Here is a 16,448-nt window from a genome sequence, read left to right as displayed (position 1 = left end):
TTGTTGCATTTATATTTTTGTTCAGTATACATGAAGAGGGATATAAATGGTCTTTGCATCTTGTGCTTGTCAAATGTGGAATAACCCCTTGCCACCCTTCATATAGCATGGCATATTCTTATGAATTATTTCTGAAACGTCTATATAAACGGCTTCAATATACTATGTTCTGGATAAAGTGGGACTCTTTTTCATGTTCAAGGTTGTGTATGAGCACATTGTTTTATCTACACTAAAGTCAGTCACTGACCTCCCATCTCCTCCTATGATTGTGTAAAGGGATGTAAGATGTGGTGTGATGTATACGTTTTGACTACTGAGTGTGTGACCAGTAAGTGAGGATATAAAGTAAGTTCACAGCTGTAAGAGCAAAGTGTCTTATAATGACATGTAATAATGAGTTAAATGTCATTATATGTATACAAAAAAAACGGGGATATTCCTTTCTTAGAAAAGTGCTCTATCCACTTTGTTGTGGGGTTGTGGAGGATGATGTGAATGGAGATGGTTCCATTGTAACAGGAAAGTGTTCCTATGTGGTGTTGTCAGAGCTCTACAAACTTCAATAAAGTGTTGTCAATTAAACCTGCATTTCGAATGCGCTGTTTCACTTTTATGCTGATAACATCGGTCTTGTGGCTTAATTTATGTCAATATGAAAAACAGAACCGTTTCTTTGATTAGTTGGCACCATATGGAGGTGGAGGGGGCAACTTCAGATGGAACGCATTGTGATCTAAAGCTCTGATGCATAGCCTAATAATGACATTCCCACGTGTGCGCCACGCCCGTTATTATGACGAACTGCCTAATTTTTTACTGATGTATTACATTGTTACCTCTTGATAAATTCATGTGACAACATATTTCTTTGCATTTGGAATACGGGAATAGAAAATAGGACGTTTTTTCGCAGAGTAAGTAACCTAGGCCTACTTTTCAGACAAACACAGACAACCTACATGGAATAGTTGCACTTAGAAATTAAAATGAAATATGCTCAGAAGCTGATGTGTTCCTTATATCAAGTAATAGGCCGATATATTTGATTCATTTAATTGATTTAATATTTCCCTTCAGGAGAATTCTCTCAACGAGGTGATCCTCCGTTAAAGATGTCCTACAGATATTCTGCCAAAGTCAAAGTGCCTCCGGGCTTGAGGACTCTTTTGGAAGGCCTCGGTCGGTCAGTGGTGGAAAGACGGCCAGATTCCATCTCACAGTTTGCTACATTTTACTTCGTAGAGCTATTGCACTTCAGGACAGGTACACATGTTTGTTGAGAATAACTCATTTTTTAAAAACAAATGTCATGAAATATGTTGAGAAAACTGAAGTAACAGGTTTCATTGCTATGTTGTGTACAGAAAATCCAACTCTTGCCATCAACGACCTTGTGAGAGAATTCAATGCAACTAAAGGTAGGCCTAACTAGATAATATATCATAATGATAAGGCCATGCCCAAGTATCAAAACAGGTACCAGAAGAGTAGCCTACTGTAGTAAAGATGGAAAGTCCATGGCAGCACAAATCATTAATCATGTGACTATTACAAATCTCCTGGTTTTGTAAATTCAAAGTCAATCAAATACCGTTACCCTTATATTTATTTTTCTCTTATAGTGCCTAAGTTCTCAAGTCATGGCATTGGAGCTGTGATTGCTCCGCTGGCAGTTCAGAATGAAAGTGCCACAGCAGTCTCTCCTGGTGGTCAATATGTCCAAACATTTGGAATTTACCCTCCGGCCGGGATTTTCCCAACTCTTCCCAGTATTCCAGGAGTGGAGGAGCAGGATGCTGAGCAGCCCTGGGTCCACAGCCAGGACATTCTGTACACTGTCACAATGTTGCCTGGTCTATCAGGCTCAGAAGAAGCTGCAGAAGCAACCTCCCTGGCAAGCCAATACCTCAATGACTCTGGCCTCCAGAGAAGTCTGCAGGCAGTTACCTCTAACGTGTCCCCTCACCCCATCTCAACAGAGCAGGCCGAAGATGTAGTCGTCTTCTGCAGGAAATCCATCAATGACTGCATGACGGCTACCTGTGATATCAACTCTGCTGCTCCAGACCAGTGCCGGCGAACCAAGTCAGCTTTCTTCGAGAGGGTCCCACTGAGTGAGATCTATCACATATCTAATGCTGTTCTGATTAGGACACCTTCTGTGCCCTGCGAGTACATGATTGTGGTGCAGTCAGATAAGGTCCCAAAGACCATAGTGTTTCAGAGAGTCTCATCAGTCAGTAAGAAAATGAGGAATGCTCAAACAGCAGCAGCTTGTGGTGACGCCACTGGTGCCCCAGGTAACACCCAGCCTGAAAGCACACCCTGTTTCACGCCGCCTACAGCCCCATCGCAGGTGGTCAAAGATCAGCCAGCCACCCAATTGGTCACGCCCCTAGTGCTGACTGAGGACACAGCTTTCTGGTGATGGAAATAGGGATCTCTTAACCCAACCTGGTTGGAATCCACTTTCACCTGGAGACAATTCTGTTTACAAGCACATGGACATAAATACAGCATTACCTGATCCAAATGCCTACAACCCATACATCAATGAAATGATAGTGGATCAAATGAACCGGGTGAATGTAGATGTTTCAACCAGGGTGTCAGATGATATAATAGCCCCTGGTATTATGAGGCCCGTCAACTCAGCACTTCAGGATGGATGTTTCCCCAGTGCAGTACCTGATGTGAACGGGTACAACCCCTACATGAATGAGATGATAGTGGATAAAATGAAAGGGGTGAACTTTGGTGTTTTACCCAAGGTGTCAGATGAGATGACAGGCTTCAATGTTATGGGACCACCCATCTCAGCACCACTGGAGACAAAGGATACAAGTGTGGTGAACACTCCTGTGTGCCAACATATTTCAGCTCCACAAGAAGCAAGTGTCCCCAGTTTGGTGTATCCTCCAACACCACAGGTAACAACTGGAGCCACCTTCATGCCACCACGTGTTTCACCAGCAGAAGAAATAAGTGTTCCTAGTTTGGTGTATCCTCCAATTTCAGCTGGACAGGGGGCTAATACACCCAGTTTGGTGCTCCCGCCTATTTCCATTGCTCATGAAACTGGAGCACTCCCATTGCTTAGCCCTCCTATTGTGCCAACCATGGCCGCACCAAGAGCAGCCACTTTACCAAACCCCTATGTAACAGCTCCACAGAAAACAACAGCCACTCTGCTTTATCCCTCAATATTGGCCCAGGAGGAAACAAGACCCCCTTCATTCCCCCAGGCCACGGTTGCCCACCTGCATCAGTGCACTGGTCGGAATGCAGAAGCATTCCATGTGAATGAGGAGAACAGAAGAACACCCTATATGATTCCACTGGTCTCCCAAAGCATTATGGGAGTGCCACATATGTATGTTCAACCACAACAACCCCAGTTCATTCACAGCTGGTCCAGAGAAGCATGTAAGTTGAATAATGATTGGTTGTAAAAGGACAATATACAGTTGAAGTCGGAGGTTTACATACACTTAGGTTGGAGTCATTAAAACTTGTTTTTCAACCAATCCACACATTTCTTGTTAACAAACTATCGTTTTGGCAAGTCGGTTAGGACATCTACTTTGTGCATGACACAAGTAATTTTTCCAACAATTGTTTACAGACAATTATTTCACTTACAATTCAATGTATCACAATTCCATTGGGTCAGAAGTTTACATACACTAAGTTGACTGCCTTTAAACAGCTTGGAAAATTCCAGAAAATGATGTCATGGCGTTAGAAGCTTCTGATAGGCTAATTGACATCATTTGAGTCAATTGGAGGTGTACCTGTGGATGTATTTCAAGGCCTACCTTCAAACTCAGTGCCTCTTTGCTTGACATCATGGGAAAATGAAAAGAAATCAGCCGTCATACTGCTCAAGAAGGAGACACATTCTGTCTCCTAGAGATGAATGTACTTTGAACGTAAAGTTGTGGCAAAATGGCTTAAGGACAACAAAGTCAAGGTATTGGAGTGGCCATCACAAAGCCCTGACCTCAATCCTATAGAAAATGTGTTGGCAGAACTGAAAAAGTGTGTGCGAGTAAGGAGGCCTACAAACTGGATTCAGTTACACCAGCTCTGTCAGGAGGAATGGGCCAAAATTCACCCAACTTATTGTGGGAAGCTTGTGGAACGCTACCCGACACGTTTGACCCAAGTTAAACAATTTAAAGGCAATGCTACCAAATACTAATTGAGTGTATGTAAACTTCTGACACACTGGGAATGTGATAAAAGAAATAAAAGCTTAAATAAATAATTCTCTCTACTATTATTCTGACATTTCACATTCTTAAAATAAAGTGGTGATCCTAACTGACCTAAGACAGGGAATTTTTACTAGGATTAAATGTCAGGAATTGTGAAAAACTGAGTTTAAATGTCTTTGGCTAAGGTGTATGTAAACTTCCGACTTCAACTGTAGTATGCTCTTTTTGATCATACCTACCCAAATGTACCAATTGTAGTTCATCACCCTCTTTGTGTTGTTATTGTCAGTAACCCCCTTAACAAATCTCCTCTATTATCATCCTGTAGATTCACAAAGGCCATGTGACACAGCACCTACTGGAGCCATGCCAGAGTGCCAGTATGTTACACCTGAAGCATGTGGTAGCACCTGGAGACTCTGCCACCTGGCACGCCCTGAGACTATGGCCGGGATGCCAACAGCTGTGGCTTTCCCAGGAGGATCTAGGATTGTGATTGGCTGTGGGCAAGACTACAACCCTGACCAGACCAACTTGCCAATGTACCAGAACTTTGGGCCCTGTTTCAGCTCCCATCACGTATATATGGGTGGTGCCAGCTCGTTTCAAACCATCTGCCCAATGAGTGGTGCCTACATGCCAGTCATGCCTACGGCCCCTACCTTCGAACCCTCAGACCATCGCTGCTACCAGGGTTCCCCTGATGTGATCCCTCCACATTATGTACGGATCAACAGCCCAACTCACAGTGTTGCCTCTTACCCTTGCCCAACTCCATCATCCCCACATTATGTACGGATCAACAGCCCAACTCACAGTGTTGCGTCTTACCCTTGCCCTATTCCATCATCCATGCAGCCCCAGGGCTTTGCCTATGCTCCTGTCCACATGTATGGTACCCGCAGTGAAACTGGGAATGCAATGTCATCCACCTTCAATGTGAGGACCCATGCAGGCCACCAGAAAGGGACAGCAGAACACTGCAGAGAGACCAGCAACATGCTAACGGGTGAAAATCCAAATGTGCAGAATTATTCTGGTATATGACAATTATTATTATTTCTATTTTTTGAGGGTAGATCAGCTTTAATATTGCAGATAGATTATGGCTTCCATTAATGTAATTGTCTGCATAATTTCCAATCCCCCATATATTTGTTATATATACACACACAGTACCAGACAAATGTTTGGACACACCTACTCATTCAAGGGTTTTTCTTTATTTTTACATTGTAGAATAATAGTGAAGACATCAACACAATGAAATAACACATATGGAATCATGTAGTAACCAAAGAAGTGTTAAACAAATCCAAATATATTTGAGATTCTTCAAATAGCCACCCTTTGCCTTGATGACAGCTTTGCACACTCTTGGCATTCTCTCAACCAGCTTCATGAGGTAGTCACCTGGAATGCATTTCAATTAACAGGTGTGCCCTCTTGAACAGCTCAAATAAGCAAAGAGAAACGACAGTCCATAATTTCTTTAAGACATGAAGGTCAGTCAATACGGAACATTTCAAGTACTTTGAAAGTGTCTTCAAGTGCAGTCGCAAAAACCATCAAGCGCTATGATGAAACTGGCTTTCATGAGGACTGCCACAGGAATGAAAGACCCAGAGTTACCAGCCTCATAAATTGCAGACCAAATAAATGCTTCAGAGTTCAAGTAACAGACACATCTCAACATCAACTGTTCAGAGGGGACTGTGTGAATCAGGCCTTCATGGTCGAATTGCTGCAAAGAAACCACTACTAAAGGACAACAATAATAAGAAGAGACTTGCTTGGGCCAAGAAACACGAGCAATGGACATTAGACTGATGGAGATGTGACCTTTGGTCTGGAGTTCAAATCACCGTGGCTTTGTGAGATGCGGTGTGGGTGAAGGATGATCTCTGCATGTGTATTTCCCACCGTAAAGCATGGAGGAGGAGGTGTTATGGTGTGGGGGTGCTTTGCTGGTGACACTGTCTGTGATCTATTTATAATTCAAGGCACACTTAACCAGCATGGCTACCACAGCATTCTGCAGTGATACGCCATCCCATCTGGTTTGGGCTTAGTGGGACTATCATTTGTTTTTCAACAGGACAATGATTCAGCACACCTCCAGGCTGTGTAAGGGCTATAGAGTAATGGAGTGCTGTATCAGATGACCTGGCCTCCACAATCCCCCGACCTCAACCCAATTGAGATGGTTTGGGATGAGTCGGACGGCAGAGTGAAGGAAAAGCAGCCAACAAGTACTCAGCATATATTGGGGGGGGGGGGGGGGGGTCAAAATCAAAAGTAACAGTCAGTATCTGGTGTGGCCACCAGCTGCATTAAGTACTGCAGTGCATCTCCTCCTCATGGACTGCACCAGATTTGCCAGTTCTTGCTGTGAGATGTTACCCCACTCTTCCACCAAGGCACCTGCAAGTTCCCTGACATTTCTGGGGGGAATGGCCCTAGCCCTCACCCTCCGATCCAACAGGTCCCAGGCGTGCTCAATGGGATTGAGATCCGGGCTCTTCGCTGGCCATGGCAGAACACTGACATTCCTGTCTTGCAGGAAATCACGCACAGAACGAGCAGTATGGCTGGTGGCATTGTCATGCTGGAGGGTCATGTCAGGATGAGCCTGCAGGAAGGGTACCACATGAGGGAGGAGGATGTCTTCCCTGTAATGCACAGCGTTGTGGTTGCCTGCAATGACAACAAGCTCAGTCCGATGATGCTGTGACACACCACCCCAGACCAAGACGGACCCTCCACCTCCAAATCGATCCCGCTCCAGAGTACAGGCCTCGGTGTAACGCTCATTCCTTCGATGATAAACGCGAATCCGACCATCACCCCCGATGAGACAAAACTGCGACTCGTCAGTGAAGAGCACTTTTTGCCAGTCCTGTCTGGTCCAGCGATGGAGGGTTTGTGCCTATAGGCGACGTTGTTGCCGGTGATGTCTGGTGAGGACCTGCCTTACAACAGGCCTACAAGCCCTCAGTCCAGCCTCTCTCTCAGCCTATTGCGGACAGTCTGAGCACTGATGGAGGGATTGTGCGTTCCTGGTGTAACTCGGGCAGTTGTTGTTGCCATCCTGTACCTGTCCTGCAGGTGTGATGTTCAGATGTACCGATCCTGTGCAGGTGTTGTTACACATGGTCTGCCACTGCGAGGACGATCAGCTGTCCGTCCTGTCTCCCTGTAGCGCTGTCTTAGGACATTGAAATGTATTGCCCTGGCCACATCTGCAGTCCTCATGCCTACTTGCAGCATGCCTAAGGCACGTTCACGCTGATGAGCAGGGACCCTGGGCATCTTTCCTTTGGTGTTTTTCAGAGTCAGTAGAAAGGCCCCTTTAGTGTCCTATGTTTTCATAACTGTGACCTTAATTGTCTACCATCTGTAAGCTGTTAGTGTCTTAACGACCGTTCCACAGGTGCATGTTCATTAATTGTTTATGGTTCATTGAACAAGCATGGGAAACAGTGTTTAAACCCTTTACAATGAAGATCTGTGAAGTTATTTGGAATTTTACGAATTCTTTTTTTGCTGAGTTTACATGATTCCATATGTGTTATTTCATAGTTTTGATGTCTTCAGTATTATTCTACAATGTAGAAAATAGTAAAAATAAAGAAAAACCCTTGAATGAGTAGGTGTGTCCAAACTTTTGACTGGTAGTGTACCAGTCAAAAGTTTGGACAGTACCAGTCAAGAGTTTGGACACACCTACTCATTCAAGGGTTTTTCTTTATTTTTACTATTTTCTACATTGTAGAATAATACGAACACAGTATATTTTACAATAGTTATCTTTTGTTTGTTTTTAGTCCCATCCTTCAGCTACCCTCAACCCCTCCCATCTATCTCTGAACACCATCCAGTTTTGATTTCTATTTGCCATATATTTTTTCAACTGTGCCGTTTCACAAAAGTTCTGAAACTATATACATTTTACGGACACAGTATATTTTACATTAGTTATCTTGTTATTTTTGGTCACACCCTTCAGCTCCACTCAACCCCTCGAATCTATCTCTGAACACCATCCAGTTTTGATTTCTATTTGCCACATATTTTTCAGCTGTGCTGTTTCACACAAAAAGTTATGAACCTTTCAATTTTCACAGTTTCTACAGATTTTAAAATTAACATTTTTGCTAAGAGTATGATTATATTATTGATCGATTGACTATGACTTTTTAAATCACCCAGCAGTGCTATTTGCAGAGATAGCACCAGGTAAATGTTGCAATTCTTCACCCATTCCTGAACCTGCGACCAAAAACAAGCTACATATGGACAGTACCAAAACAGATGATGTAATGATTCTGTCTCTTCGCAGCAAAATCTGCAGAGCTGGAGTGGTTGTATCCCCCATATATATATATATATATATAAATAAATAAATAACATTCTATTGGTTGCAAGAAATTTGTATAATAATTTAAATGGAAAAACTCTTAAGTTTTGAATCCAGCGTTATTTTGTGTAAACCACACGGAATCGGTACATCAAAAATCTCTTCCCAACTATTTTGCAATCTACAGTACATTTGGAAAGTATTCAGACCCCTTGATTTTTTCCAAATTTTGTTACGTTACAGCCTTATTCTAAAATGACAATACCCCATAATGACAAAGCAAAAACAGTTTTTTCGAAATTATTAGAAAAATTAAAAAAACAGAAATCTCATACAGTGGGGAAAAAAAAGTATTTAGTCAGCCACCAATTGTGCAAGTTCTCCCACTTAAAAATATGAGAGAGGCCTGTAATTTTCATCATAGGTACACGTCAACTATGACAGACAAATTGAGGAAATAAATTCCAGAAAATCACATTGTAGGATTTTTAATGAATTTATTTGAAAATTATGGTGGAAAATAAGTATTTGGTCACCTACAAACAAGCAAGATTTCTGGCTCTCACAGACCTGTAACTTCTTCTTTAAGAGGCTCCTCTGTCCTCCACTCGTTACCTGTATTAATGGCACCTGTTTGAACTTGTTATCAGTATAAAAGACACCTGTCCACAACCTCAAACAGTCACACTCCAAACTCCACTATGGCCAAGACCAAAGAGCTGTCAAAGGACACCAGAAACAAAATTGTAGACCTGCACCAGGCTGGGAAGACTGAATCTGCAATAGGTAAGCAGCTTGGTTTGAAGAAATCAACTGTGGGAGCAATTATTAGGAAATGGAAGACATACAAGACCACTGATAATCTCCCTCGATCTGGGGCTCCACGCAAGATCTCACCCTGTGGGGTCAAAATGATCACAAGAACGGTGAGCAAAAATCCCAGAACCACACGGTAGGACCTAGTGAATGACCTGCAGAGAGCTGGGACCAAAGTAACAAAGCCTACCATCAGTAACACACTACGCTGCCAGGGACTCAAATCCTGCAGTGCCAGACGTGTCCCCTTGCTTAAGCCAGTACATGTCCAGGCCCGTCTGAAGTTTGCTAGAGTGCATTTGGATGATCCAGAAGAGGATTGGGAGAATGTCATATGGTCAGATGAAACCAAAATATAACTTTTTGGTAAAAACTCAACTCGTCGTGTTTGGAGGACAAAGAATGCTGAGTTGCATCCAAATAACACCATACCTACTGTGAAGCATGGGGGTGGAAACATCATGCTTTGGGGCTGTTTTTCTGCAAAGGGACCAGGACGACTGATACGTGTAAAGGAAAGAATGAATGGGGCCATGTATCGTGAGATTTTGAGTGAAAACCTCCTTCCATCAGCAAGGGCATTGAAGATGAAACGTGGCTGGGTCTTTCAGCATGACAATGATCCCAAACACACCGCCCGGGCAACGAAGGAGTGGCTTCGTAAGAAGCATTTCAAGGTCCTGGAGTGGCCTAGCCAGTCTCCAGATCTCAACCCCATAGAAAATCTTTGGAGGGAGTTGAAAGTCTGTGTTGCCCAGCGACAGCCCCAAAACATCACTGCTCTAGAGGAGATCTGCATGGAGGAATGGGCCAAAATACCAGCAACAGTGTGTGAAAACTTACAGAAAACGTTTGACCCGTGTCATTTTTCTCATTTTGTCTGTCATAGTTGACGTGTACCTATGATTAAAATTACAGGCCTCTCTCATCTTTTTAAGTGGGAGAACTTGCACAATTGGTGGCTGACTAAATACTTTTTTCCCCCACTGTATTTACATACGTATTCAGACCCTTTACTCAGTACTTTGTTGAAGCACCTTTGGCAGCGATTACAGCCTCGAGTCTTCTTGGCTATGACACTACAGTCTTGGCACACCTGTATTTGAAGAAAAAAAATATTTGGGGAGTTTCTCCCATTCTTCTCTGCAGATCCTCTCAAGCTCTGTCAGGTTGGATGGGGAGCGTCGCTGCACAGCTATTTTCAAGCCTCGATCGGGTTCAAGTCCGGGCTCTGGCTGGGTCACTCATGGACATTTGGAAACTTGTCCAGAAGCCACTCCTGTGTTGTCTTGGCTGTGTGCTTAGGGTCGTTGTTCTGTTGGAAGGTGAACCTTTGCCCCAGTCTGAGGTCCTGAGCGCTCTGGAGCAGGTTTTCATCAAGGATCTCTCTGTACTTTGCTCCATTCATCTTTCCCTCGATCCTGACTAGTCTCCCGGTACCTGCCACTGAAAAACATCCTCACAGCATGATGCTGCCACCACCATGCTTCACCGTAGGGATGGTGCCAGGTTTCCTCCAGACGTGACGCTTGGCATTCAGGCCAAATAGTTCAATCTTGATTTCATCAGACCAGACAATCTTGTTTCTCATGGTCTGAGAGTCTTTAGGTGCCTGTTGGTGAACTCCAAGTGGGCTGTCATGTGCTTTTTACTGAGGAGTGGCTTCCGTCTGGCCACTACCATAAAGGCCTGATTGGTGGAGTGCTGCAGAGATGGTTGTCCTTCTGGAAGGTTATCCCATCTCCACAGAGGAACTCTGCAGCTCTGTCAAAATGACCATCGGGTTCTTGGTCACCTCCATGACCAAGGCCCTTCTCCCCCGATTGCTCAGTTTGGCCGGGCGGCCAACTCTAGGAAGAGTCTTTGTGGTTCCATTTAAGAATGATGGAGGCCACTGTGTTGTTGGGAACCTTCAATGCTGCAGAAATGTTTTGGTACCCTTCTCCAGGTCTGTACCTCGACACAATCCTGTATCTGAGCTCTACGGACAATTCCTTCGACCTCATGGCTTGGTTTTTGCTCTGACATGCATTGTCAACTGTCGGACCTTATATAGACAGGTGTGTGCCTTTCCAAATCATGTCCAATCAATTGAATTTACCACAGGTGGACTCCAATCAAGTTGTAGAAACTGCTCAAGGATGATCAATGGAAACAGGATGCACCTGAGCTCAATTTCAACTCTCATAGCAAAGGGTCTGAATACTTATGCAAATGGTTTAAATACTTTTCGCTTTGTCATGATGGGGTATTGTGTGTAGATTGATGAGGAAAAATAATAATTTAATCAATTTTAGAATAAAGCTGTAATGTAACAAAATGTTGAAAAAGTAAAGGGGTCTGAATACTTTCAGAATGTACTGTATATGGCACAGCTGTCCATTTTTGGTCCTTAAATGAAACTGGTATACTTTATGTATCACAATTTTCTTTAACCAATTATGGTCTTTATTGCAGGGCCGACAGACAAGTTCCTTACTTTCTCCCCCTTCCCTCTTCCATTTTTGCGGTAATGCTGCAATTAGTTGGTTGTAATTTTGAGTAGAGCAGACATTTCCATATATTTTTGTTAGCTGCATTTGTGACATAACTCCACCAGTACTATTTACGATATAATTTACAAAGATTATACAGTATTTTTAAATTAATTAGTATATTTGAGTTTAACCACAATATTTGTTGTAATGTTTGTTCTGTCTTTTCTGATGGATTAAACTGAAATTGCAACCAACTTTCTATGGCTTGTTTTACAAATTGTGAATATTTTGGAGATTATTTCATTTTCAAATAACCAAAAGTGAGAGGTTGTAATCTGAAAAGGGAAAAGGCCATTCCTGAACATGGGGTCAGACATTCTTACTAATCTGCTAGAGAACCAGTTCGGATTTAAATATGACTTTTGACTAAAGCCTTTACTGAGAGGTCTAATGCTTTAATGATTAATCATTTCTGCCCTCTGAATTCATATTAATTATATAAATAGGCCCGTTTAATTTTGTCTGGTTTGCCATTCCAAACAAAATGGAATATTTTTTGCTCATATCATTTAAAAAACAAGTTGCTAGGTGTAGGCAAGGCCATAAGCAAATAGATAAACTGGGATATGACTAAAGAGTTAATCTAGGTGATTTTTCCACAAATAGACAGGTATTTTCCTTTCCATGGTAGCAAGATCTTATCTATTTTTGCTAACTTTCTATAAAAATGTATTGTAGTGAGATAATTTATTTACTTTGGGATATGAATACCGAGTATGTCCACTTCACTGTCAGACCCTTTTATTGGTAAACTCCATGATAATGTAAACGTTTTTCAAACCTCTCTGGATTACAACCTAACCATTTTTTTGTGATCCAATACGTAATATCCAACACGTATCATAATTTGGTTGTAATCCAGAGGTTTAAAAAAATTATCTAGGTCCACTATGAGATATATGACAATGTTATTGCTCTGTAATTAGTTATAATGTGTCTTGAAATAAGTGTTGTCAGATTGTAATTTGGCCTCTAATTTATTCAGCATAACTCTTTCTTGTCTAAATTCCAGGTTAATGACAGCACGCCGGCAGGAATGAACAACTTCTTTCAATTGTTCCTGAAAACATACTGAACACTGTCAACATTCCTCAATAAATGAAGCCATCTTCCTGAAAGATTCTGTTGTGATGTCATGATCTACAGTTACACCCAAAGCATAGCTGTGGGAAGTAGTTTGGGGGTGGGGTGCTGTGATTTTTTTCTTCAGCCCAGCTAAACCAGATAAGGCAACCAGATAAGGCATCTGCTGAACATAATCTACTAAAAAATCCATTAATTCACATAAACGCAATTTCATGAAGATGGATGAAACATTTTGAAATAAACATCAATGTTCCTGGTAAAAGAACTGACAAATGGTAAAATATTAGTGACCAAGCTAAGCTACAGTGTTATGAATTATTGTGGCTAACTGAAAATTATTTCCTTGGCAACCCCTTTGGATTTTTTTTACTAAAACAAGGGTCATGAAAGCCTAGCTAGAAAGCCTAGCTAGCCAACTTAGCTAGCCAGATGTATTGAACAAAATCAATAAGATACAAACAGTAGAAGTTAAATATCATTGGGTGAAGACCAATATTCACATCTCCCCTTCAGGGAGTGGCCTCTGGATTTTAGTGGCAGCAGGTGTTTTCACCTTGCAAATGAAACCCAAAATGAGCTTCAACTGCTACGCTGCATGGAGTGAGCATTGATTATGCATTGATTTACCTAACCAGCTAGCTAGAAATTCTAGTTTTAAGTTAGCGAGCTAGAATTATTGCGTTTGTCTCTGGAACTTGTATGGAAACTGGAACGTGTATCTGAACAGTAGGACACACCTGGTTAGTTTGCTAACATTAGATAGCAACCCAGCTAGAACATAGATAGCTAGCTAGCTCACTACAGAGCTGGCAAAAACATTTGCTTAACTAGATGGCTAAGTTACGCTGTCCATGGTGCTAAAGTGGACAAACTGAGAAGTGAAATGACAACATTGAACAGTGAAGAAGTTTTTGGTACCCTTCCCCAGATCTGTGCCTCTACACAATCCTGTCTCGGAGCTCTACGGACAATTCCTTCGACCTCATGGCTTGGTTTTTGCTCTGACATGCACTGTCAACTGTGGGACCTTAAATAGACAGGTGTGAACCTTTCCAAATCATGTCCAACCAATTTACCACAGGTGGACTCCAATCAAGTTGTAGAAACATCTCAAGGATGATCAATGGAAACAGGATGCACCGGAGCTCAATTGAGTCTCATAGCAAAGGGTCTGAATACTTTCTGAATGCACTGTAAATATATACTCATTCATAATCTTTACATTACTTAAAACTATTACAGCCATCATGTGTTGGCAGTGGTGTTAAGTACTTAAGTAAAAAATACTTGAAAGTACTACCTAAGTCGTTTTTTGAGGTATCTGTACTTTACTTTTTCGATTTTTGACAACTTATACTCCACTACATTCCTAAAGAAAATAATGTACTTTTTACTCCATAAATATTCCCTGACACCCAAAAGTACTCGTTACATTTTGAATGCTTTGCAGGACAGGAAAATGGTCCAGTTCACGCACTTATCAAGAGAACACCCCTGGTCATCCCTACTGCCTCTGATCTGGCAGACTCACTAAACACAAATTATTTGTTTGTAAATGATGTCTGAGTGTTGGAGTGTGCCCCTGGCTATCCGTAAATTTTTAAAAACAAGAACATTGTGCTGCATGGTTTGCTTAAAATAAGGAATTTGAAATGATTTATACATTTACTTTTGATACTTAAGTATACTTAAAACCAAATACTTTTAGACTTTTACTCAATTAGTATTTCACTGGGTGACTTTCACTTGAGTAATTTTCTATTTAGGTATCTTTACTTTTACTCAAGTATGACAAATTGGGTACTTTTTCCACAACTGTGTGTTGGCTATTCATGCCCAATCACGGCATGGGGAAAATGACACATCAAAAAAATACTGTTTTATTTGTGTATTTGTAGTAACCTACTACACAAACTGGTCTGTCTGGCATTCCAGTCTGTCAACTGCACGGGCAAAGCCCATCTGATATGTGGAGAAGTTAACATCCAGCTCAGTGTTTCCCAACCCTGGTCCTCGAGCACCCCCAACAGTACACATTTTTATTGTAACCCTGGACAAGCATACCTGATTCAAATGGTCAACTAATCATCAAGCCCTCAATGAGTTGAATGAGGTGTGTTTGTCAAAGGCTACAACTAAACTGTGTACTGTTGGACGTACTCGAGGACCAGGGTTGGAAAACACTGATCCAGGTGACCAGCGCATCCCAGGAAGCCCCTCTGCCATGTACACCCAGCAATACCCACCCTACCAGGGAATGGTGTTCCAGAACAGTCATAGTGGGCTCTACAGGCCCCAGAGCACATACCCCGGCAATGGCGTACCGGCCCCACTACAACGTCGTCAGCCCCAGTGGACAGATGGTCTATCCCCACACGCCAGCTCCAGATAGGCAACAGGGATAAACATAGGCTCAGTGCAAAGAGCCACAGTGTTCCTCCAGACCATATCCCGACAGGCAATGCTCCCACAGATGATGTCCCCTGGCCATGCCATGGACCGGCATGGGGCAATCTACCCAACCATTTATTTTGTTCCAGGTAAGATTGATTTACACTGAACAAAAATATAAACGGAACATGTAAAAGTGTTGGTCACATGTTTCATGAGCTGAAATACAAGATGCACAAATTTGTTTACATCCCTGTTAGTGAGCATTTCTCCTTTGCCAAGACAATCCATCCACCTGACAGGTGTGGCATATCAAGAAGCTGAGTAAACAGCATGATCATTACACAGGTGCACCTTGTGCTGGGACAATAAAAGGCCACTCTAAAATGTGCAGTTGTCACACAACACAATGCCACAGATATCTCAAGTTTTGAAGGAGCGTGCAATTGGCATGCTGACTGCAGGAATGTCCACCAGAGCTGTTGCCAGAAAATGTCATGTTCATTTCTCTACCATAAGCCGCCTCAAACGTCATTTTAGCCATTGAAGAGGAGTGGGACAACATTCCACAGGCCACATACAACAGCCTGATCAACTCTATGGGAAGGAGTTGTGTCACACTGCATGAGGCAAATGGTGGTGAAACCAGATACTGACTGGTTTTCTGATCCAAGCCCCTACTAAAAAAAAAAAAGGTATCTAAATAATAATAATAATAATAATATGCCATTTAGCAGACGCTTTTATCCAAAGCGACTTACAGTCATGCGTGCATACATTTTTTTGTGTATGGGTGGTCCCGGGGATCGAACCCACTACCTTGGCGTTACAAGCGCCGTGCTCTACCAGCTGAGCTACAGAGTATCTGTGACCAACAGATGCATATTTGTATTCCCAGTCATGTCAAATCCATAGATTAGGGCCTAATGAATTTATTTCAATTGACTTGATTTCCTTATATGAACTGTAACTCACTAAAATCTTTGAAATTGTTGCATGTTGCATTTATATTTTTGTTCAGTGTAGATTCATTGG

Source organism: Coregonus lavaretus (assembly GCF_964263955.1).
Source record: "Coregonus lavaretus genome assembly, chromosome: 6".
Taxonomy (NCBI): Eukaryota; Metazoa; Chordata; class Actinopteri; order Salmoniformes; family Salmonidae; genus Coregonus; species Coregonus lavaretus.
Note: the sequence above shows the minus strand (reverse complement) of the source record.